At 40.3% G+C, this 25287-nt stretch overlaps 1 long non-coding RNA gene across 1 annotated transcript; it reads left to right on the top strand.

Moving 5' to 3' along the window:
* Nucleotides 1–7860: 7860 nt before the first annotated feature.
* Nucleotides 7861–19476, top strand: LOC148676352 (uncharacterized). The gene is made up of 3 exons (XR_015926480.1): nt 7861–8066; nt 11161–11253; nt 16261–19476. It is a non-coding gene; the product is annotated as an uncharacterized LOC148676352 (long non-coding RNA).
* The last annotated feature ends 5811 nt before the right edge of the window (nt 19477–25287 follow it).

Raw genomic sequence — 25287 nt, forward strand, 5'->3', positions numbered from 1 at the left:
TCTGTGATGGATTTCCTCGGGTTGTCACTCCCGGCATCCGTGACAGAATGTTGAGCTTATTTTTTGCCCTTGCAAAGTGGTGTTTTTGAAATTTGTTCCTGGGTTTTTAAAAAAAAATCTTTTTACTCTGTTTTTTTTACTCTTGGCTTCCTGGTTCCCTGGTCTCCCTGACTCCTGTTTCCCTGGACTCTTGGCCCCTATCTGTTGTGAGTCTTTTTCATGTGGTTTGTTGCCCCGGTCTCCCAGGTTTATTTATGTTGTGTGTTATTTTCCATGAGTTTTGTCTGTCCTGGGCTCCCACGCCCGCTGCTGTCTCTGTCCCGGGCTCTCATGTCCTCTGGTCTCCCTGGCTTTGGGCTCCCATGCCCCCTGGTCTCCTATTTGTTGTCAGTCATTTTTTATTTGTTGTTTGTTGTGCGTGATGTTTTACGTGTTCAGTCTGTTTTTTTGTCTCGCTCCTCTGGAGCCCAGTCTGGCCCCCCTTTCTTCTACTCAATAAAGGTTTTTTACCCCGGAGGAGGGGGTAGCTCTCAGCCGTGAACTCTTGGAGGTTTCCTTTCAGTTAAATTAGGTTTTTCCTCCCCACAGTGCTGTGCAGCACTTTTTTGGGCGTTAAGAGCCGCCCTTCAAGGGGGGTGGGTTGCGCCCAACTGTCAGGCCCTGTTCACCTAGAGGGCGCTCTACTTCTGTCCTGTTCCTAGTTCCTTGTGATTATTAATGTCTTTCTGGTGTATCTTCCGGTGTGTAACCTATTTACTTCCTGTGGCCTGAGGGCATAGGTTTCTATACCGACATCGTCTGACCCCCTGAGCCTGGGCTAACCCCCGTGTTGAGCTACGCAATTACTAGCTGTATTGTTCTCTAGTTAAAAGGCGATGCACAGGATTCCTCCGTCCGTTCTCTCCAACTTAATCACGTGACTGCCAGCACTGTTGTCTGAGTGTGGGACTTGCACCAGCCAGAGGTAGCCCGTACATAAAGACAGAATTTTGCCCGGGGTCAAGCCTGCAGCAAGGACCTCGTGAACGCTAGCCGCAACCATGGATGCCCTCCTGATCGACGGAACATACGGTAGGACCCTTGTCGACATCTGAATACTTTATTCAGAGGTAGCCGCTACGCTGGGAGCGAACCAAGTTTCCTTCCCCAAAAGAGTGACTTTCCCTGGATGACGTAGTCACCCCCTTGCACAGAGAGTTTCTTAGCTCGGCTCAAGGCTAACTAGAGAGGTCCTTGGAGAGCAACGCTCCATCTCCCATCGACTCCGAGCACCAGAACTGGTTGTCCCCGAGCCAGTGGAGCACCGACTGGATCGAAAGAGCCAGTCAGCTGTTCCTTTGTGTCTGTGCCCGGGAGGTATAATCCAATGCCCGGGGGATTAAATCCAATATTCTACATTGCTGATCGAAAATTCAATTGTATCTCAACACATGTTGATATCAATTTAATTTGTATAAGAAATGCATTTACTTATGAGTATCTAATGTAGAATCGGTATTAATGAGACTGATTAAAGAGATAGTATAGCGGATGGTATACTTAATGCATATTCCTTGTTTTGTGTCTCTTCGTGATTATATATACTGTATATATATTTTGTAATAAGATCTGCCATGTGTATCCAGGCAAACTGTTATATGTTTTATATGCATAGTTTTACGTATTAATTAATGTATTGTGTGTATTTGAACCCATGTGTGCGTATTGCTGATTGTTCTGACAATTGATTCCCTGACACCCTTAAAGAACCACCTCTCAGTTTACTGTTACACTTAATAAATTGTCCCAGTGAATTCCTAAAACTCCTTAAATCTCTTAATATAAAAACATTGTCAACTCTTGCTCAGTTGGAAATATTTTTTCCCCAATCACGATGAAATCATGGTCTCCTCTTGTATGCTGTGCTTTTAAGCATGAGTCCCTTTCTACTATAAAGAGCTAACTCAATTCACATAAAAATTAGGACTATCTCTGTGCAAGGGATGCAGCATTCAAATCGGGCAATAAATCAGAACTAAGGTCAGCCAGGATCAATCTTAACAATGGTATTAAACATGCAAAAAACACGCTCAAACAGGAATTAGAGGAACACTTCACCACTAATGACCCAAGGCGCGTGTGGCAAGGTATACAGGCCTTCACAGACTACAAGAGGAAGAACATCTGTGCACCTGCCCATGATGCCTCCCTGCCTAACGAGCTCAACACCTTCTATGCACGGTTTGAAGCTGTAATGGGCTGTGCTCTCTGAAGGCACCAGTTCTGTAGGGTTTGGGCATTTACTGGGACAATTATTAATTGTAGCAGTAAATCACAAAATTGATTCTTTTGATGGCTTTAGAATCCAACCATGCGATATAACTCAAACAATGCACACACACAGGTACTAATACACGAGGATACATTTATTAATACATAGAATATGCATATAAACCTAACAGATCTTATCGAGAGGGTTATCAGAATACAAAAGATATATATATTCAGTCAGTTACAAAGAGTTACATATATCAAGAGGACATACGTTCAGTATATCATTCATTAAGACCGTTTCGTAAAGTGAACTTGGTTACAACTTCTACATTAGATACTCAAAACAAGTACATAACTCTTAGGAATTAAATTGATATCAACTGGTTGGGACAACAATTGAATTCTCGAGCTGTAATGCATTGAAGTTGAATACTCATCCAATCTCTGGGGATTCAGATCTCCTGCGGGCACAAAGAAACAGTTGCAGGCTTGTTGCTGTCCAATCCGCGCTCTCTGGCTCCGTGCCAGGCTGTGCTGTGCGGTTTGCGACGGTGCGCTGCAGATGCTCACTGACCGGCTAGTTAGTGTTGGCTTTAACTAGCAAAGTTTGTGCACAGGAGAAAAGATGACTGTGGGTCCCAGCAAGTCAGGAAGAGGACCAGTTCGTTCCTGATGAAGAGCTAGTTCTGAATAGTGATTCAGCTGTCCACAGTTCTGACATGTTCATGAGGCGCGCTGCGAGAATGTCCTGCCCTTGGGAGCCTTCTGCTCCTGGGCCGTCCCGCCCTGGAATTCTCCTTTGAATTCCCTTTAGAAAAGTCCACAGAATTCTCCACAGAATCTTACTGAATCTCCCAGGCTCTCTGTGTTGCCTGTTTTAACCTGGAGGAACTTCAGCTCGTTGATTTGCTGAAAGTTCCATGGGCATCAGAGTCCCGCGTGGGTTACTCGGCCCTACCAGTCCCTGATTGGTTGATCAAGGTGAGATATGAGTCACTTACTCCTGACACTTAGGAATGCAGTCCAGATGTCCATCTGGCACTCCCTAGACAGATAGGCGACAATGGATGACCATTGATCATGATAGCCAGGCTTAGCTAAGTGCATCCCCCTTTGGGAGCTGTCCTAGGAAACCTTATCAAAGTAAACCTTAAATCAGCCTGCATGAATAGTTTCTCTGTGGCTGCACCACAGAGATGAACAGAGATGGGACCATTTGGGAAAGCTCAGAACACTTAATTCTTTCTTATTAATAAGCCTCGCTGCTACAAAGCCAACAACACAGAACCAGTTATCAGAACTGCACCCTCCGCAGCTGACCAGCTGCTCTCACTGTCTGCAGATGAGGTGAGGAGATCTCTGCTAAAAGTGAGCACACGCAAGGCTGCAGGACCCGACGGCATACCCAGTTGCGTCCTCAGAGCCTGCGCCAATCAACTGGTGGGTGTATTCACAAACATTTTCAACATGTCTCTGGCCCAAGCCGTAGTCCCCACCTGCTTCAAGACAACCACCATCATCCCAATACCAAAAAAACCCCACAGTGACATGTCTTAATGACTACCGACCAGTGGCACTAACACAGATAGACGCAATCTCCATTGCCACACACACGGCCCTATCCCATCTGGACAAAAAGAACACATACACAAGACTACTATTCATTGACTTCAGCTCAGCTTTTAACACTATCATCCCAGAGAAACTAGTCAAGAAACTCAGTGCACTGGGTCTCAACACCACCCTCTGCAACTGGATTCGGGACTTTCTGACAGGCAGACCTCAGGCTGTCAGGCTTGGAAACCACACCTCCGGCACACTAACTCTGAACACTGGGGTCTCCCAGGGGTATGTGCTTAGTCCATTGCTCTACTCCCTCTATACCAACGACTGTAAGGCCAAATACAAAACCAACTCCATCATCAAGTTTGCCGATGACACCACAGTTGTAGGTCTGATCACAGACAATGATGAGAGGGCCTACAGGGAGGAGGTCAATCTCCTTACAACATGGTGTGATGACAACAACCTCACCCTCAACGTCAGCAAAACCAAGGAGCTGATCGTTGATTTCAGGAAACTGCAAACCGGACATGCCCCTATCCACATCAACGGGACTGAAGTGGAAAGGGTCAGTAACTTTAAATTCCTTGGTGTCCATATCACCGAGGACCTCACATGGTCTCTCAACACCACCTGTCTGATCAAGAAAGCGCAACAGCGCCTGTACTTCCTAAGATGGTTGAAGAAGGCTAAGATATGTCCACAAATCCTCACTAACCTTTACAGATGCTCTACAGAAAGCACACTGACAGGCTGCATCACAGTGTGGTATGGCAACTGCAGTATTGCTGACTGCAAAGCCCTATAGCGGGTGGTGAAAACTGCCCAGTCCATCACTTGGGTTGCCCTCCCATCTATCCAGGACATTTATGACAGACGGTGCTCGAGGAAAGCTCTAAGCATAATCAAAGACCCCACACACCCCAGCTACAGACTTTATGATCTGCTACCATCTGGAAAACGGTACCGGAGCATTCGGGCCCGGACTACCAGACTCAGAGACAGTTTTTACCCCCGCACTATCAAACTGTTAAATTCCCAGCCTCTCTCACTCTCACTCTCACCTCACCTCTCACCTATGATCTGAACCTTACAGTGCCTTCTTCCTTTCTTTCTTACCAAAAACCCAAACACATATTGAAAATCTACCTCTACCATACATGTCAAAAGCTCACTCCCCATAATTTCTATCCCTTTATTTTATTGATGCATATTTTTGCACATAACCTGTTACCTTTTTGTTGTTTTGCACATTGCCTGTTGTTGTTTTTTTTGCACATTGCCTGTTGTTGTTTTTTTTGCACATCATCTGTTGTTGTTTTTTGCACACTGCCTGTTGTCTCTGTCTTTCTTTTGCTACACAATTGTATTGTTGTTGTTGTTTTTTTCTCCTCTTTGTACTACTTATGTAATGACAATAAACTTGAAACTTGAACTTGAACTTGAAACTTGAACTACACCTTGGGTGGGGCTTACGCACACGGCCTCACAAGATCTGTTTATGACTGTTCAATTAACCTAAATCTCTGGTGGAACATTTAGAGAAGACTCGTGAATGTGGAGAACATACAAACTCCACACAGAAGGTACATGCATAAGGGCTCATGGGAATACCTCTTTCTATACTGATCCGTGTTGTTGTGCAGACCTCAGTAATGTCTGTTGATTGTATACTGCCAGTGACTACACTTTTTAGATATTTTGTGAAACGTTGTGTGACAGGATCATGGTCTTACTCTTTGGGCAGTATGCTGGCAAGCATTTCAGAGCAATTAAAACAGGTCTAGAGTGGTGAGTGTTTCATGTGTTTCAAGAATTGCTGGAAAACAAAGAGGCGGATCCAGTATCTGTCTTTGACAAAACACTTTTCAGCATGATTCCCTTCTCTTTCATTCTTCTGAACCTGTAAGATATGCTTAGGTGGATGCTGCACATTGGTGGTGGTGGAGGGGAGCCCCCATTACCTGTAAAGCACTTTGAGTGGAGTGTCCAGAAAAGTGCTATATAAGTGTAAACAATTATTATTATGATTGTTATTAAGTGTTACAACATACCCACAGCTCATGGCTCTTCTTAATGAGCTTGCAGGAGCATTTTATACAAGTTGTAATATTGTTATAATTGCTCTAGATTTACTACAGAAAGTAGTTGTGATGTTATAAATGATATTAGTCTGTCACTGTCAGACAGACAGAATATATCTGAGTTTGGGAATTATAATATCTCTTATAATGAAACTATTTTTAATTTTCTACTCAACATTTACTTATTGAAATCATAAATTTATTTGAAGATAGAAGACAGACTTGGAGAGCAGACTTGTCTTCTATGTTAAAGTATGATATTGCACAATGAAAACAAAGCAGTCTACCTTTTACAACAATTTCAGGTAACTGAAGTACATTACAATAAATAGAAATTCCAGTGGTCTGACTTGGTTAGAGTAACCAGGAAACCAGCTTTATGAGGGACAGACAACTCTGAAGTCACCACATTGGCCCAGGAGTGAAATACCAGACATCAGCTGAATGCTTGTACTGTAGCTTGTCATTTAAGAGACAAATGTGTTGAGCGATAAATTGTTTTATTAATTTATGTATGTGCACTATGAAAGGCTTGTGTGGAAATGAAGTGGGGAGCAACAGATGGGGTGATGAAAGTGTGATAAAGATAATAGATGAATCTCTATTAACACAATAATAACTTTGGTAGATTGTGATCATTCACACTGCATAAGAATAAGTAAGCACTCAATTCTACAGTTTTTCAATTCCCACAAACCAATTCAGTGTCCAGCAGGACAATGCAAGACCACACATTGCAAGGAGTACAGTGACATGACTTCAAGAAAATGATGTTCAGAAAGAACTGACTCTTTTTTTCCTGCTAGGAAAAAGTCCAGTAGAAAATATATGGGACTTTTAGGGGGGATTCTGACTTAGAAGCATTCAGTCATAATCCCACTGATGCCAGCTTCGCACCATTGCCTCCGCAGCCACGCACATACTGCACCAAATGTCTGAACGTGGCTCCTCTCTATCTGAACAGGCCAATTATTGCAGCAACACATCATCAGCAGGGTAAAGGTAAGCTGTCTCACAGTGTTGCAGCTGCACAGGAAGGGTGGGGGAACATCTCACAGAAGTCTGTCCAAAGACTCATCAGGTCTATGCTGTGAGGTTTGTGTTGGTAAATGTTTCATGAGATGTTGCTTTTCTAAGATTCTAAGATTAAGGGCGTTACCTTTTGTGTTGTGACTAAAATCTACCCTGGGTTTGTACAGTTTGGCTGCTCTAAAGTTTCCCCTTTATTCATCTGGCTTAGCATTTGCTCATTTTTCCATCTGGTCTTCTATGTAGTGGGGCTGTTGGTGCAGAATGACATCACCCGTTCTGGTGATGGTGGCACTTCAGAGAAAGTGGGTTTCATCTTATATACAAAGAACTTTAACATACTAAAACGATTAAAATAGTTACATAAGTATAAAGAATTGTTTTTTTGCATATTTCTGATGTTTAGTGTTTAAGTGTTTAATATTTTTATTTTAACAGTCATACTACACTAAAAATGTCATACTAAAAACATTGTGAATGTGTTCACATTTTTGTGATTATGTTTGATAGCTAAGCTTAAAAATATTTGACTAAATTTGGTGATTGTCTCTTCAGAAGGTTATATAATATTAAAATAAAGATAGATATGTATATAAGTATTAGTACTGATTTACCTTTCCTAATACTTATCCATTTTGTCTGATGGACATTTATTGAGGTAATGGAGGTACAGTAGAAGAAAAAATGTTTTCAACAGATTTTTTCTTTACCTGAACTGTTCAGTGATGCTCTGTAGACAAAGAACTCATCCATTTAAAAAGCACAGAACTACCACTTTTGATGAGTGAAAGAAAATGTAAAAAATCTTAATCTATGAATATACTGTAAAAGTGACAATACAAGAAAAATAAAATATTCTCCTTCATTTTGTTCAAATCTGAGTCAGGAATACATTCTGATCCAGTATGATTAGAGTGTGTGCTATGGTAGTTTTCTTAAAGGAGTAATTTACGAATACTCATCTATTCAATTCCTTTGCTTTAAAGGATGATGCTAGAACATACATTGTTGTTTTAAGAGACAGCATTGGAACACTTAAATTAATATTTTTTTTACCAGCTACTTTGGATAACAGATTACAAGTACAGCGCTACTTTGCTCAAGAATAATAAGGTCCCAGGATCCCTGGAATGCCAGGTAAAAAAAGCACACAGCATATCTTTCCTGTCCCTGTTGCTGATTGCACATTTACTTAAAGGAGCGGGTGTGTTCTGATGTGACAAGTATTATTCTACGCATAGGAATTGGGAAAGTGTTTTGATTTTTCAAACATCATTCTTGAGCTTTCCTTCAATCAATATCTTAATTCTTTAATGAGAAAGGAAATACACAATTTATAAAAATGCTAAAACAATATTATTAACATTATGCTTGACTTTGAAGATTCTCACCTAGACCTATATAAAAAGAAATGTTGTTGAAACATTTTTTCAGAAAGCAACTGAAAGATTACACGCCTGTATGTGTCTCTCTGATTGGCATACTATCCTGATGTGGGATCCCTTATAATGAGTGATTTTAAAATGCTAATAGAATCTGGAAAATCATTTGATTTTTGCTTTGGAGTGAATGGTTTGTAAATGGGACTCACCAGTTTCTGGAGTGCCTTTGACTTGAAAAGGCCTATAAAAAGTATGTTTATGACAAGTGCTTTAGCCCTTATAGTGATTATGCAATAGGTACTGTATACATAAAAAGGGGAAACTATGTTCCAGCTAATCTACAGTAGTAAAAAGAGGACTAGGACCTTTCAATTATATAGTGTGGAGCTTTGCAAAGTACAAGGTTCTTGTAATTGCGTGAACAAATGTGATGTCAAAGAGGGAAAGGACACAGCATTCAAACCCACAAGGTTTATTGTCCATAGTCATTATACTATTATTAATAGTATCCTCGACTATTAAAAACATTCATTACAAGGTCACAAAGGTTGTTTAGAATTTCATGAGTTACAATACAAACACATGCTGGTGAATTAATACAATACATACAAAACCAATCTGAACACCACAAATATGAAAACAAGATTTATTTAAACCAGATGCAATTTGTAGAGCAGGAAGCAGGCCCACAACAATCTTTTATGCTAACGACAGGTGTAACCTAATGACGCCAAAATCAGTCAGCAAGAAGATACCTCCTCCCTTTTGAATTCTAGTGATACTTAACTGGCAAATGTAACTTGTCCCAGGGAAAGAAAAACTAACAAAGACCAATGGTGCCCGCTGCCAGGTCTACAAAGGTTCTACAACAAATTATCTTCTCTTTCTCTTTTTTTTGTTTGTACTGCTGCTGCTTTTATTGAGGAGCTCAATTTAGTTAGCCCAGTAGTAGCATTGGTCACGGGTAGAATCACACTAGCTGGTCCATCAGCTAACCCAGTTGGGGTTGACGACTCTGGGAGATGAGGGACAGACAGAAAACAAAAAAGAGGAAAAGAAAACTAGCACACTAGCCCTCTGAGTCATCACACAATGTGCATACAGTCATAGTGAAAAGCTTTAAACCCATTACAGCCCTTGAGGCTTTTGTTTTTCTTTCCACCTTGAATTTAATTAAATACTTTTAACCATTTATTGAGACGAAAGCCCAAATTACCTGTTCAAGGTCTTTATTTGTTAACTGAAAAACACCCATAGAACCTGCATATTCCTTGGGTAAGAATTTTGTCAGCCAGTTCTGCTCCATGTAATCCTGAAATAGTGAGCAATAATAACAATTGTGAACAGATTCTTATTAACAATGGCAACCTTGCCAAGCAGTAACAGCATTATTATGCAGAAGACAGGAAAAAATGTATAAAAAGTGTAGGACTTAATATACAATGATACATTTTCAGCTTGCTATGCACTCTGCTTTGTGATCTTCAGATCATGTAAATGTCACTGATAGACTCATAGACTCATAGAGTCTCATAGTGAGTCTGATTTTCAGAAAACAGCCTTCCTTCCTGGGTTCAGCCCTGTCCTTTGTGGGAGGTTTTAACTAAAATTTCACAAAATTAGTGAAGCACAGTATTTCTGTGAACAAGAACAAGTAAATATTAATTCCAAGCAGAAAATTAGAAAAATGAAACACAATGTAGAACATCGCCAGTAAAGCATCTTAGGAACTTTTGACCTTGTCTTTCTGTAGTAAAGTGATATATATATATATAAATGTATAAGTATTATTTGGAATTACAAGTAATAGTCCATCAGATGGGTCTACCCCATTTTCCAAAGTTGTAGGAGTCACCCGGCTGTTATAGTTTTGGCACCAGTAAGCAAAGGAGAAAACCGGGAAGAACTGGGAAGCCTGAGGACAGTTGAAGAGAGCTAGCGCGAGAGTAAGATGCCAGGTCGGTAGTGTAATGTTCTGTATGACCAAACTTTACTTTAATATATAGTTCATTGTTCCACAACCGCCTCCGTGTCATTCTTTGCTTCATGTGAAGATACAACACTTTCTATGTTCAGGAAAATTTGCTTCCCTACAGAATATATCTGCGTTCAGTGGAGAGTGGCTTGATTTACAGATGACAGTACTATGTGGATGTGATATGTTTTACTATACTGTAGTTATGCCCTTGTATGCACCAGTACCTTGGGGGAAGCTACAGTAAAGAAAGAGAAACTTCCATTCTCTTCTAATATTTAGGGAAATATTTAGTCTGTGTGCCTGAGACACCACTGATTGTGTGGTGGACCTATAGGCAAAGATAAATGAAGAGGCAACAGCCTAAAAAGTTTTTCTTTTACTTGTAAGGTTCAAAAGCATCACTAAAACCTTTAAGGCATCCTTTGTGTTTTAACATTTTCTTTCTTTCTCAATTTCTGCAGACACAATAATTATCCAATTCTCACCAACAATTCTTCAAGTGGCTTAAGGGCTTTATGAGAGCCTGGTCCCTGTTTAAAGTAATTATGATATTACAATGAGTAATTGTTTGTTTCTCATACAAGTATCAGAATTTCATCCATACAGTAATTCTAACTAATTGGGAGTCATTTGAGTACATTTTTTAACACAGTTATTTAAGGCATGGATTTGGAAATACTGTATGTTCCAAAAGAGGTAGGGTTAGGGTTAGTGTTGGAACAAGACTTAGACATTTTCTAATGCATTTGCTGTGCTTTAGGATATATTTGCAGTGCAGGAAAAGTGTTGTTTTGCTGTTTCCTCAAAAATACTTTTTAACTGGTATTTGACTTACTGTACATCCATTTTCTATCTGCTTTATCCAATACAGGTTCATTGGGGAGCCAAAGCCATCCTGGCAAGCAATGGACACCAGTACACACTCACACCAAGACTAATTTTCCCAGAAGACAGATGACTATTAGTATGTATTTGGACTGTGGGAGGAAACCAGAGCACCCAGAGGAAACCCATATAAACATGGGAAAAACATACAAATTCCAAACAGATAGCCACCACAGGTCCAGAATGGAGCCCAGGGCTCCAAAACATCAAGGCAGCAATACTAACTACTTTGCCACCATGCCATCCGTCTCATAATTCCACTCATGCCATTATTAGTCCCTTTGATCTTTCAAGAATTTCATGCTAGCACATCTGTTTATTCACTTGCCTTCTCTCTGCAAATCAGATCACAGAAAGTAACCACGTCACTTTGTTTTGCCCTAATAATAATGGAGCGTTCCTTTATCTCTTTTGGCTACAGATGACAACAGGTTCTGCAACCTGACTTTCATGTGCTGTTTTCCTTTGCTGTCTTACATTTAAAACAAAGTAACACCAGTCTTTCTACAAGTCTCCCATGAGCTTCAAATCAATATGCATTGCTTTTTTAAGCTACAGCTGTTAAGAGGGCTACTGTCTAGCCCTGCTGTCTGTTCCATTGCAGGCATTGCAGTGTGATTTACTCTTTTCTGAGGCAAGCTGTTATTCTCTTTCACATTTTCTCAGACATACTGTACCGACACTAATGTTAATCTTCTACTACTTTCAAAAAAGACACGACATCCAAACTGGAACTTTGAACAGACGTTTGGAATATATTCTGTGTTTAGTACCTGTGACCATCTGCTGGTGCAAAGTGTTCTTAATAGTATGTAGTGCCTTATTGCAATGACATATAACCTTCATTTTTAAGATTTTATTTCATACCTTAAGGTGTCGTTGCTTTGAACTGTGTACAAAGTTGTTATAATTTTCACACATAAGCACAGAGACAGCAAAATTCACCTCATCCTAACCTATGTTGTATATACACAGACAATGTGTTATATATACAGACACAGATTATAGGAAGAAATATCTGTGTATTAAAACAATCACTTTAACTGTCAAAAGAATACCAGCACTAGTGGCATTAAAGGGACTTAGCATGGATAATACACTTCAACTTGGAGAACCACTGGCATCACTACCATGTTCAATTTCTTCAGACGATATCTGAAGGAGACTGGCTCTTTTTAATCTGTTGGACTCAATTAATTTGCCCTGTTTGTCCCATAATTCCATATCAGTAGTCTGAACAAATCAAAATTATGGTGGAGCTGAGGTGGAATTTGAATGAGTTTCTTTATTGGTTTTACTTGCCAGAACATCAAACTGACAGTCAGAGAGAGGCTGGCAAACTCCCATCCCTTCATCCCATTTCTATAAGAGCTGAGCCAGCAGGGCTATGAAGCAAAAAATGCAACTGGCTTAGAATTGTGATATTTTTAAGATAGGTAGGTGAGAGTGAGTGAAATTAGTGTTTGATGTCCTTTCCTAATATTACATTATACAGCAAGCTGGCTGTCCTGCCTATTGCTCCAGCACCACAGAGCTTAGTGAAGGACTATGCTTGACTACCTTTCAAGACATTAGAATTTTGTTACCCCCTTTTACTCTAGTAAATGTACAAAGATCTATATTACTTTCCTGAATTGAGCAAGGCCTGGAAATGAGTTCATTCTGCTATGGCAGGTTGCAAATGCTTTGGTGTATTATAGTATTACGAGTTTTTTCAGTATCAGTAGATTAGAGCAGATCAGTAGATCCCTATTATTATTTTCCTGCAGATTACACTCCATAATTTCTGGATTTAAAGTATAATAAAAGTGCATTGCCTTTTGCGTGGTACCTGAAATATCCTATGGATTTGTACTGTAGCTCGTTTGTGACCACATCACTTTGGGCTATCACTCTGGCTGACCCATATCCATAACAAACACATTCTTTTTGTGAAGTGATCCTTCACCACCCGTGGATGAGGTTGGCTGTTAAGAGCACCTGTATGTATGCGACTATAGACATTTGTGTAAAAGCTGTAGACTAAAACCGCCCTAGTCAAAGTCACCAACGATCTCCTAATAGCTTCTGATTCTGGTTCTCTTTCCATACTCATCCTTCTTGATCTCAGTGCTGCCTTTGACACTGTTGACCATAACATCTTGCTTTCTCGTCTCGAGACTGTGTTTGGAGTCTCTGACACTGCCCTCAAATGGTTTAAGTCTTACCTCACTGTTCGCTGTCACTTTGTCTCTCTCAATGGGTACAGGTCTGAAATTGGTCTTGTCAAGTCTGGTGTCCCTCAGGGCTCAATACTGGGCCCCTTGCTCTTCAGCATTTACATGTTCCCACTTGGTCAGCTTTTAAGATCACATGGCCTCAGCTTTCATTTTTACGCTGACGATACTCAAATATACATCCATACCAAACCCGACACTGATGTGGCTGTCTCTATTCTATCTAATTGCATCTCTGACATAAAAATTTGGATGACTCAAAACTTCCTTCATCTTAACTGTGACAAGACTGAAGTCATGCTTATTGGTACCCCCCATCAACTTCGCAAAGCCAGTCCTGTAACCCTGTCTGTAGATGGCTCTGTACTTGAGCTCCAATCAAAATTGAAAAACCTTGGGGTTATATTCGATTCTGGCTTAACATTCGACCCACATGTACAGCATACTGTCAAAACATCTTTTTTTCACCTTAGAAATATCGCAAGACTACGCCCTATGCTATCATTAACTGTGGCTGAAAAGCTGATCAACATATTTGTATTCTCTCGAATTGACTACTGCAATGCTCTGCTCCCTGGGGTATCTAAATCTACTCTGAACAAGCTGCAGTATGTCCAAAATTCAGCAGCCAGAATCCTGACCAGATCTAGTGCAAGTGTTCACATTACTCCTATCCTGGAGTCCTTGCACTGGCTTCCGGTCAAATTCCGCGTAGACTTTAAAATCCTCATGCTCACCTACAAGGCTTTACATGGCTTGGCACCTCAATACCTGTCTGAACTTTTATCGCCCTACTCCCCACCTCGCAACCTCCGCTCTTCAAATTCTGCCCTCCTTACTGTCCCCCAAGCCCGTCTACATTGTATGGGCGACAGGGCCTTCTCCTGCTATGCCCCCAAGCTCTGGAACTCCTTGCCCAAGGATATTAGAGAGTCACCTTCTCTAAACTCCTTCAAATCCAGACTCAAAACCCTCCTTTTCAGAAAAGCCTTTACTTAACTGGTTCCATTCTTCACCCCTCTGCTCTTCTTAATACCATCTTCCACGGTCTCCTCTATTGTTATTGTTGTATTGCTGTAATTATAAATTGTGTCCTGTCTTGTGAAATTTTTCTTATTTATTGTTGTAGTCTTCTTATTTATTGTTAATGTCATCCTGTAAAGCGCTTTGAGAAGCCACCTTTAAAGGCGCTATATAAAATAAAGTTTATTATTATTATTATTATTATTATTAAATGACTGCAGACAACAATGGTTGAATACAGATGCAATTGAGAATTCAATATATTCTGTTTTATTTAAATGCCACCAGCAGTTTTAGCTATATCAGTTTGGATTAGAGGTTATAAATACAAGTGTCTTGTCATAAACAATATAATGTCAGACTACAGTACAGTATACAGTACATGACAAGCTCAGAGGGTAACAAAATGTGGAAAATTTGCAGGGGAATGAAGGTGCTTTTGCAAGACACAGTATAGGAAATGGTCTGTGTATTAGTAGATACTGCATTATTCATGTATGACCTAATGCCTTTTGAGAGATAAGTGGAATTCAATCTACAGTGGTGCAGAGATAATTTTGTGTTTTAAAATGTGACTACAGACATATAGGGCAAAATAAAAATATTTGTGAAAAGGTTAATTCTATAATGTTAATTTGGTTTGCACTGAGTAACATTATTATGTTATTCAGTGCACACCAAATTTACACTATAGATAAAATCTAAGTTCTATACTTTATATACAGTAGGTTCCTAAGCACATATAGTGCATATTTACAAAAATGCTTTTCCCTTTAACTTTATATCTAGTGTTTTCACATGTGCATATCAGATTTAATCATGGTACGATGACATGGACAGGAAATGAGCCATGGAAAATTACTGTGTGGTTTCTCGTGAATCTCACTGGTAGCTCAAAGTACTTTATAAAAATGCATATACACGTTTCAACAAAAAAATGAGTTGAAGAGGTATGCTTGTTTACACTTAAATTAGAAAACAAGCTTAAATATTTCAAACTTTTGCTTTTGTGGATGGCTGACATTAATCGGAAGTCTGGTTCTAACCAAAATAGAGATTTGTTCATAGATCTGATGTCATAACATTTGACCCAGGCTAACTTGAATTTGGTCAGTTGTGAAGATGGCAGTCATCTGCAATATTTCAGTGGAGTGACAACTTATTTAACATTACAACTTAACATTACAACTGAAAAGCTGATCTCTTGTTTGCTTACTGGTATTTGGAGATTGTTGGGAATTTTCTTTACTTGTATGAGAAAGTGTCCTTAGCAGCTTTATAATTACAAATATTGCAACTGTACTGGAATACAGTAAAAATACACTGAACACAAAATACTGTATACAGTAATACTTTTACCTCTGAATACTGGAATCTGTGTGCTACTGTAAATGTATCTAGTATTTATTGATACAATGCTCTTTTAAAAAGGACACCAATCTGTCACGCCCCGCACTCCCCCTCGCAAATGGCATTACATTCCCAAACCCACGATCTCATTCCTAACTGAACCCATCACATTCTCACAGGCACCATATTCCACAGATTCTCACTTCTGAACCAATTATCCAACCACGCCCCTCTCCCTTCACTATTTAAAGTTCCCTCACACACCAAACCTTGATCACTATTGAAAAGCCTCCTTTAGAGTTTTCTAGTGCATGTTTGTTGGATTTCCTGGTTTTTGGACTTAACTTTTCCCTTTTTGATCTCGTCTCTTGGATTTTGCCTTTTGGATTGTCTTCTCGGTTTGTCTCGGCTCTTTCTGGTAAAACTGATCTCTAGCTTCTCCTATCGACCTTGCTTTTGGATTACGATTTTGGATTGTTTGCCTCTGTATCCCGCAGAATTCACGGCTATGCACAGGATCCTCAGAAAACTACTTGCCGGTTCCCTGACACAATCTCTGTTGAATGGTATGTTGGGGTTGCAATAGTAATTGAGAATGGGAAATGATGAAAAAGATATTTGATAATACAAACCTTGTTTGAGTCCTTCTTGAGAATTGGTTTCAAGATTTGTGTTTTAGAACGTCCAAATCTGAAGATGCCATATGTCAATCAATTTGGCTTGCTGGGGCTTGTACTAGAGAGAAAATTTGGTAGAACCATGATTCATGTTACAGAATAAAAAAAAGTATGCAGTCTCTTCCCTTTCCATATGACTTTATAAATTATAGTTTGCTGTCTCTCCCACAAATTCTAATGAGGAAGTGAGAGGGACATTCATTTATTATTTATCATTTATTAATTATTTATGGTTTTATTATGTAAAGAAAAGCTTTAAGAGAATCTGGAAAGTTTAATCAGGTTCATCATGTCCATCCGTTCAAAAGTGTATTTTTAACCGTTAACTATACTGATGGGGGGAGGGGGTAAAGAAACCTCTCAGAGGCCCTCTGCTCACACCTCCTAGACATCACACCCAACTGGCTTGGGCCAGACAGAGGCTGCGATGAACTCATTAGCAGTGGCATCAGGTCCTCTTCACAGATGAGTCACTCCTCAGCCTGTTCCACACAGATGGGAGGGCCAGAGAGTGGAGGAGGAGCTGTTGCATTTCTTTTTTCCATCAGTATATTTAGCATGTGAAGATTAATATATTTTTTTACCAATCCTGGCCAACCTTTTTCCTTGCAAACGCAATCCTGCATATATGCAACAAATACGTTTTTACCTCAATACTTTATATTCCAGGTAGGCAGTGGAAAGTATGGTCATGTACTGTATAATACTACATTTTTCAGAAAAGAGGATTATTGTAAAAGAGCAATTTATAGACTTGTTCACAGATATAAAAATGTCCTCACTAACAACACCTTTTCTCACTTACAAAGAAGAACAAAGTTTGCAAACGAGATGAAGCCATTTGGGTCTTTTCAGATCTACCACCAGTGATCATGAACCCTGACTTTATGATGTGCAGTGCTACAGTGTCCAAATAGGTTTTAATGTTTTCAGAATGAAGTCAAATTATATTGAAATCGTTGTTTAGTTTCACCTATCGATACCAATATTCTGTTTTATGGGCAGAGACCAAGGTACTGATTATAACAGTCACAATCATCACAAAGTCTAGCTTTACACTATAAGAAGAGTAGCAAAGACTGTAGGGTGTTGAAGGAATAAAAGTCTTAATCTTATTTCAAATACTCATCAATCAGAAAATCCATTTTCTCTAAAGTAAAGGTAAGATGTTTTTCTATTTATATTTATCTTTTGAAACTCAGTTTGTCTCAGAAGGACAAAAGATCTTAGACTATCTACAGTCTGTTTAGTTACAAAATGGATCTTACAATGTAATGTCTTTAAGAGTATTCCTAGCCACTGATTAATTCAGAAAGGTCAATTTTCTTGTCTTTGTACTTCAAATCATAGCATGGGTGGAGTGGTGGCACTGTAGCTAAGGATCTGTGCCTATAGCTGGAAGGTTGCTGGTTCAAATCCTACAGCTGGCAGAGGAATCCTATTTCATTGGACCCCTGAGCAAGGCCCTTAACAGAGTTGACCCTGTACTCTGACCCCAAGTTTCTCTTTCCCTGTTTGTGTGTCTCATGGAGAGCAAGCTGGGGTATGTAAAAAGACAAATTCCTAATGCAAGAAATTGTATATGGTGATCTTATCTTATAAGCAGAAGTAAGTAATCTACAAATCTGGCAGCATTATAATATTAGTTTGCTGCCTTTGCAGCCTACGCATGCTGACGCAGCTACCCACCTGAACGTATAATATTAGTGTCTGTTGGTATTTATTAAACCTGTCAAAAAGCATTAAAAACCCCGAGAGAGCCCTGCCTCATTATGTACATCAATTAAAGATTATTTTGTGCAATACAAGAAAACAATTAAGGAGTGAAAAAAGGCTAAAGTAACTTTCATTAGTTACTATTTCTGTCATATTTATTCAAAAGCAAAGATACAATTTGTGTCCTGGTCACCTACAGTAGAACATAAAAAAAAAATTATGGAGCCATTGTAATTATTTAACATTTGTTTATACAGTATCAATTTCTAAAATCATTTCTTTCTTTCACTTACCTGAATCTGTTAGAACACTAGCTTCTGTTATTTTTTCTGCTCTAATCAAGCTTCATTGTCATGTCATATCATTTACCAAACCAGTTTATACCATACGGTGTTGCGGGAAGCCGGAGCCTACCTTGCAGCAAGAAAGGGTACACCCTGGACGGGGCGCCAGTCCATTGCAGGGCAAGTGCAAGCCAATCATACATGGGGACAATTTGGAGGCCATGTAAAGGCTGAGTGGGGAAATTTTTCCTGGACACCAGGATAACTCCCTACTCTTTTCGAGAAATGCCCGGGGATCTTTAATCACCATTGTCAGGGCCTTGGCTTAATGTCTCATCCAAAAGATGGTGCCCACTATAGTATAGTGTCCCCGCCACTATACCAGGGCATTAGGATCCACACAGTCTGCAGGGTGGGTGCCCCCCCACTGGTCTCAGTAACACCACTTCCAGCAGCAACCATAGCTTCCCAGGAGGTCTCCCATCCAGGTACTGACCAGGCTCAACGCTGCTGAGCTTCAGTGGGTTACCAGTTCAGAGCTGCAGGGTGATATGGCTGCTGGCAAGATTGATTGTGTGCTTACTTATTCTATGCGAGATGTACTTTTGAATTTGAAATGTTTTAAGGATATTGGGAATTAACCTTGTGCCAATTTCATTTATGGCAAGCTTCAGTATTTCCCTTATATGGGGATATTAAATAAAACTTAACCAAATGAAATATACTGAAGGTATTGGAACAATACACCAGATATATTTTCCCCCAGTTCTATGAGAGGAGGAACCATCTACTTGGAAGTGATAATAGAAGCTACACCCTACAAGGACAGGTTATTGAGTGAACAAACAATGTCTGTGGAAGACACTTTAATCCTTTAAACTGCTTTTTCTCAAAGGTGAGTAATTTTCTGTCGTTTTGTTCACTTTTACAGTCTTGAAAGTCCCACTAAGAACAGTTACAAAATAGAACACAATCCAGTCCAGTAAGATATTGTATAGTCCCCATTTCACAGCAAATAAATAGACACTGCATGATATGAATCATAATTGTGGGAACAATGGAGAGTTCATACTAATTACAGGAAATAGTGCACCCCATTATAAATTTCAGGAACAAAAGGAAGAATTTTGTAGGTCAAAGGTGACAATTATCACAATATTCTGCAGGCATGGATATGGAAATTAATATAGGATACATTGTACTATAAGATGTATTTGCAAGAAGAATTTAGAATAAGTATTGGCACAGATTTATTCATACAATAAAACTTTTGAGCTCCTGGAGGCGTTCAGTACGCATTAGAAAATTTAGGAATTCTGCCACATTAAAAGGGCAAACTTGTACTGTTCTATTTTCCTACTGTTACTTTAAGAAGGTTATTAACTGCAGAAGTCATTCTGAAGGCTGTCAGACAGTCCAGGGCAGAGCTGACAGGAGCTGTAGATGTAAAGCTAACACCTCCCTATAAGTGGTGATAAGGAGCACAACATCAAATTACCATATTCACCAAGATTTCCTAGTCTTGTATTATCACTATTCCCTTCAAGGTCATTCTCCTGCCTCATTCAGTAAAATTGTGAGTCTGTTAGTCTTTTCAAGATCGCAAATCGTTTTAAAGTGTTCCTTATGTTGCTTTCTTTTAAAATGCAGGTTAAATGTGAAGATTCGTTACCACAGGTCTTCAAACATGTGACTTTGTAAATTGTTAAAATCACTGTAATCCAATGATGTGTGACGATGGCCCTGATGAGTTATTCCACAAAACTAATATACAGTATATAAACAAAATTGTAATTTTGTAAAGCTGATCAACACATTTGTGTTCTCTTGAATTGACTACTGTAATACTCGCTGGGGTTTCTAAATCTACTTTGAACAAACCGCAGTATGTCCAAAATTTGGGAGCCAGAATCCTGACCAGGTCTAGTGCAAGTGATCACATAACTCCTATCCTGGAGTCCTTGTACTGGCTTTGTGTCAAATTCTGTATGGACTTTAAAATCCTCATGCTCACCTATAAGGCTCTGCATGGCTTGGCACCTCAGTACCTGTCTGAACTTTTATTGCCCTACCTCACACCTCGCAACCTTCGCTCTTCTAATTCTGGTCTCCTAACTGTCCCCCAAGCCCGTCTACATTGTATGTGTGACAGGGCCTTCTCCTGTTATGCCCCAAAGCTCTGGAACTCTCTGCCCAAGGATATCAGAGAGTCTCCTTCTCTAAACTCCTACAAATCCAGACATGAAACCTTCTTCTTTAGAAGAGCCTTAACTTAACTGGTTCCATTCTTTACCAAATGGGGCCAAACAGTCAGATAAAACTCAAGAGGCATGCCATTAATTATAGAAGGTTTACAGTACTCTTACTCTAGTACTGCTACCTCTTGAGGATCAAGATTAGGTCAACCAAGATTTGGAGAAACATCATACAATTTCCCCACTCATGCTGTACTGGCCACCCTGATGCCATGTAAGCTTCAAATCTGCCGCACAAGTGAGTTTAGACATTGGTCGTCTGTAACGCTGTAACTTTCTGTCTCGATAGTGCTTTATCATAGTGTAAAGTACATGTAATTATAATAATAATAATAATAATAATTGCTTACACTTATATAGCGCTTTTCTGGACACTCCACTCAAAGCGCTTTTACAGGTAATGGGGACTCCCCTCCACCACCACCAATGTGCAGCATCCACCTGGATGATGCGACGGCAGCCATAGTGCACCAGAATGCTCACCACACATCAGCTATCAGTGGGGAGGAGAGCAGAGTAATGAAGCCAATTAATAGATGGGGATTATTAGGAGGCCATGATTGGTAAGTTCCAATGGGAAATTTGGCCAGGACGCCGGAGTTACACCCCTACTCTTTTTGAGAAATGCCCTGGGATTTTTAATGACCACAGAAAGTCAGGACCTCAGTTTTACATCTCATCCGAAGGACAGCGCCTGTTTATAGTATAGTGTCCCCATCACTATACTGGGGCATTAGGACCCACCTGGACCACAGGGTGAGCACCCCCTGCTGGCCCCACTAACACCTCTTCCAGCAGCAACCTTAGTTTTTCCCCAGGAGGTCTCCCATCCAGGTACTGGCCAGGCTCACACCTGCTTAGCTTCAGTGGGTTGCCAGTTCTGAGTTGCAGAGTGATATGGCTGCTGGCATACAAATGTATAACAAAATGGTAAGGTGCTTTGCTCCAGTGAGCTCTAGAAAATATGCTCATTTTGTTTAAAAAAAGAACTGCTGTAACCTAGCTCAACAACAGCTAGGTTTGCACAGTCTCATCAAATTATATTTCTCTTTTACCTCCTACTTCATTACAGCAACTACAGGAAACATGATAGAATCCAGTGCTTAGAAGCCAGTACAGGAGAAGCTAATGGAAATCCCAGCACGGTTCTGCAACAAGAAGTAGTTGAAGAGCAATTTGCATTGCTGTAAATATTTCAGAAAGCCTTAAAGTTTAACCATCTCAAGCGAACAGCGAACCAACCCTACAGCGGGTGGTGAAAACTGCCCAGTCCATCACTGGGGTTGCCCTCCCATCTATACAGGACATTTATGATACACGGTGCTTGAGGAAAGCTCTAAGCATCATCAAAGACCCCACACATCCCAGCTACAGACTATATGACCCTCTACCATCTGGAAAATGGTACTGGAGCATTCGGGCCCGGACTACCAGACTCAGAGACAGTTTTTACCCCCGCACTATCAAACTATTAAACTCCCAGCCTCTCTCACCTCACCTCTCACCTATGATCTGAACCTCACAGTGCCTTCTTTCTTTCTTACCAAAAACTCAAACACACATTGAAATCTACCTCTACCTTACATGTCAAAAAGCTCACTCCCCATAATTTATATCCTTTTATTTCATTCTGTTGATGCATGTTTTTGCACATCTGATGTTGTTTTTGCACATTACCTGTTACCTTTTTGTTGTTTTGCACATTGACTGTTGTTTTTTACACACTGCCCGTTGTCTCTGTCTTTCTTTTATTATACAATTGTATTGTTGTTGTTTTTTGTACTACTTATCGTCTGAGACCTAGCTAAATAACATTTTGTTATACCATATACCTGTATATGAGTATAATGACAATAAACTTGAACTTAAACTTGAACTGATGTCCTTGACATTATTAAGAAGGGCGGGATACCACAAAGGACAGGGATCCCTTGACTTAACTCCATAGTGTGTGGTGTTCACTGGTTTAAATTTTTATATTCACAACACAGTAAAAAAACTGTCAGCCTCAATATATATAGCAATAATTGATTCATGTGATAAATTAATTCCCCTTAAAAATGTATATAATTAGCAGTAAAGTGATGCTGCTAGCTTTAAAAACTTTCATATGATACCTTAGTAAATACATGAGTAAGAGTTTAAAACATTTAAAACCTGCTTAGAGCTTGAAGGTCAAAGCAGGCTACATACAGCAGGAGACTAAGAGAGTAAATGAAACATGGGGGCAAAAGTATGGCAAAGTCATGAGAAATCTCCAAAATGTGAAAGTTGCAACTTGGAAAATTATTAATTATTAATTAATTCTGCTATTTCAGGCAAACACACATATTGCAGAAGAATTGATGGACTTCATTAAGATGTCTTCTTTGAATCTGGTAGAAGATGATTGTGCTGGGACCTGTAGAGCAAGCTATACTGTGTCCTATAAAGGGAGATTAGTTTTTAGTTTAAGAAAAACATTTTCTTTCTACAGCTTACAATATAAATCACAGTGGAACAAGTGTGTCTTCTTACTGTTCTTTAATACTGTTTAATCAAGGTTTTAGTATTATATTACTAAATAAAATCCATGTTGGATTTGTAAATCCTTTTATGTCCCCTTTCATGACAACTTACTTGAATCAATACAGTACTTCTGATTAATGGAGTTTATTTAATGAAAGTTCGGGAGGGATGACAACAACCACGCTCAATCATTCCCAGCCGTCAGTAATTAGCAATCACCCTTTCGTCCTTCCTCCACCGAACACTATAAATACCAAATGAGATATCTCTCTCCCTTGCGTGCGACTTTTTGCATCCCACCTCCACCCCAACTCCACCTCTGCAGCTGCCCCTTGGTTACCCTGTGTGGGGGTCCTGGCCTCCTCGTCCTATGGCCAGGAGGTCAGCTCTCAGCCAAGCGGGTTAAGCCAAATATTCGCTCCACTACAGTTCATTACGCTTTGATCTTGGGCGTTGTCATTCCTCGTGAACTGGAGATGTCTCCATATTTTATAGTATTAGCTGAGTCATACTGTTATTCAGCTGGTTTATTCTTCTATTTTTTTTGCTTTGTCCCTCAGTTCAAAGAATTTTTGTTTCACCTCAACAGAAGGTTTTTGAACTTGTTTGCTAAGCATGGTATTGTATTCATATTTTAATTTTAGGATGTTATTAAAGTCGGTCTGTGGCAAGGAAAGTCTATGTGGTTGCTCTGAGGCTGAAAGTTGTGTTTCAGTCTTGGAAGTCTTTCAGTCTTGGAAAGCTGAAATCTTCACTTTTTCACAAAGGCTTTTGTAAAAAATAATCTCACCTCTTGTTATCACCCTGAGTGTTTCCCATAATGTGGAATCTGATATATCTGTGGTGTTGTTAGTTTTAGTCATCTTTGCTTCTGTACGGTTGCATATCATTTTGTCAGAGAGCAAAGAGCAACTTCCATCTACGTATGATTTGATTTCATAACAGTCAACAGGAACACTGAAGCCAATACCTGAAGCTGATGTTGAGAGAACAACCACAGTCTAATCACAATTGAATTTAATAATGTTCTGTTGTATCCATACTGTATCTTAATGTCAGACAGACACCTGCAAAGTCAATGATGTCAGCAAGACATCTGACCAAGACAAAATTAAACACCAAAGGGCACAAAAAAGGATTCATACCATTATGACGCATGCTCCCCCCCAGATGGCAGAGGTGGGCCCGCAGGTGTTACAGACTCAAGAGGAAGAGCATCACAATCCAGGGGTAGTTGCCGGCATGCTCCATAATGGGCTTTTCTGGGACAGGTACAGGGAGGATCAGGGAAAGGGCAGCCCTGGACAGTCCGCACCTGGATCCGGGCAGGACAGGGCCAATATCATCAGGACTAGGGGGTGCACTAGAACCAGGCTGAATGGGGCGCACGCTCTTTGGGTCATCTTCTCCAGGGACCAGGCTGAGAAATAGGTGCACTTTCAGGGTCTTCACTTGAAACCAGGCTGAACTGGACACACGCTGTTGGGTCAGTCTGTAGCAGGTGAATGAGAGCCCGGGGTGGGCAATGAGTGTGCTGTCTAGACAGACCTGCAGAGGATGCACCAGGGGTAAACCTGAACTGTGCACAAACTGAGGACCGGAACCAGCACAGAATCCCAGGGGCAGGTCAGGACAGGGGTAGAGTCCAAAAAGTGGAGAACAAGCTGGACACAAGGCTAGAGAGAAGGCAGGACACAGGAATGGAATGCAGGCTGAACTCCAGAATGTGGGGCTAAGGTGCCAGGCCCCCAGGCAGAAACAGCACCACATGAGGACAACAAGTCTGATGCAGCAGCAGACCTCACCTCCAGCACACACACCAAGGGAGACAGAAGCGCCACACCCACTGCAGGAAACAATGCAGTATAATGCAATGGGACAAAAACCACTAATGCTGGGAAATCCAATGGATGCAACTGCCAGGGAAACAGGAGTGTGCTCTCTGGCAGCAGGCAGCTGCCACACCAAACCCACAGGCACATGTGGAGCTGCCACCAGCACAGACCTCATGCTGCTCACAGCAGGCTGATTGGTGGAGAGAAGCACAGCAAGGGACAGTGTCCCAGAGCCTAGTCTGGGACTCT

The sequence above is a fragment of the Lepisosteus platostomus genome, chromosome 2 (assembly GCF_059453375.1).
Source record: "Lepisosteus platostomus isolate fLepPlt1 chromosome 2, fLepPlt1.hap1, whole genome shotgun sequence".
In the NCBI taxonomy this organism is placed as follows: domain Eukaryota; kingdom Metazoa; phylum Chordata; class Actinopteri; order Semionotiformes; family Lepisosteidae; genus Lepisosteus; species Lepisosteus platostomus.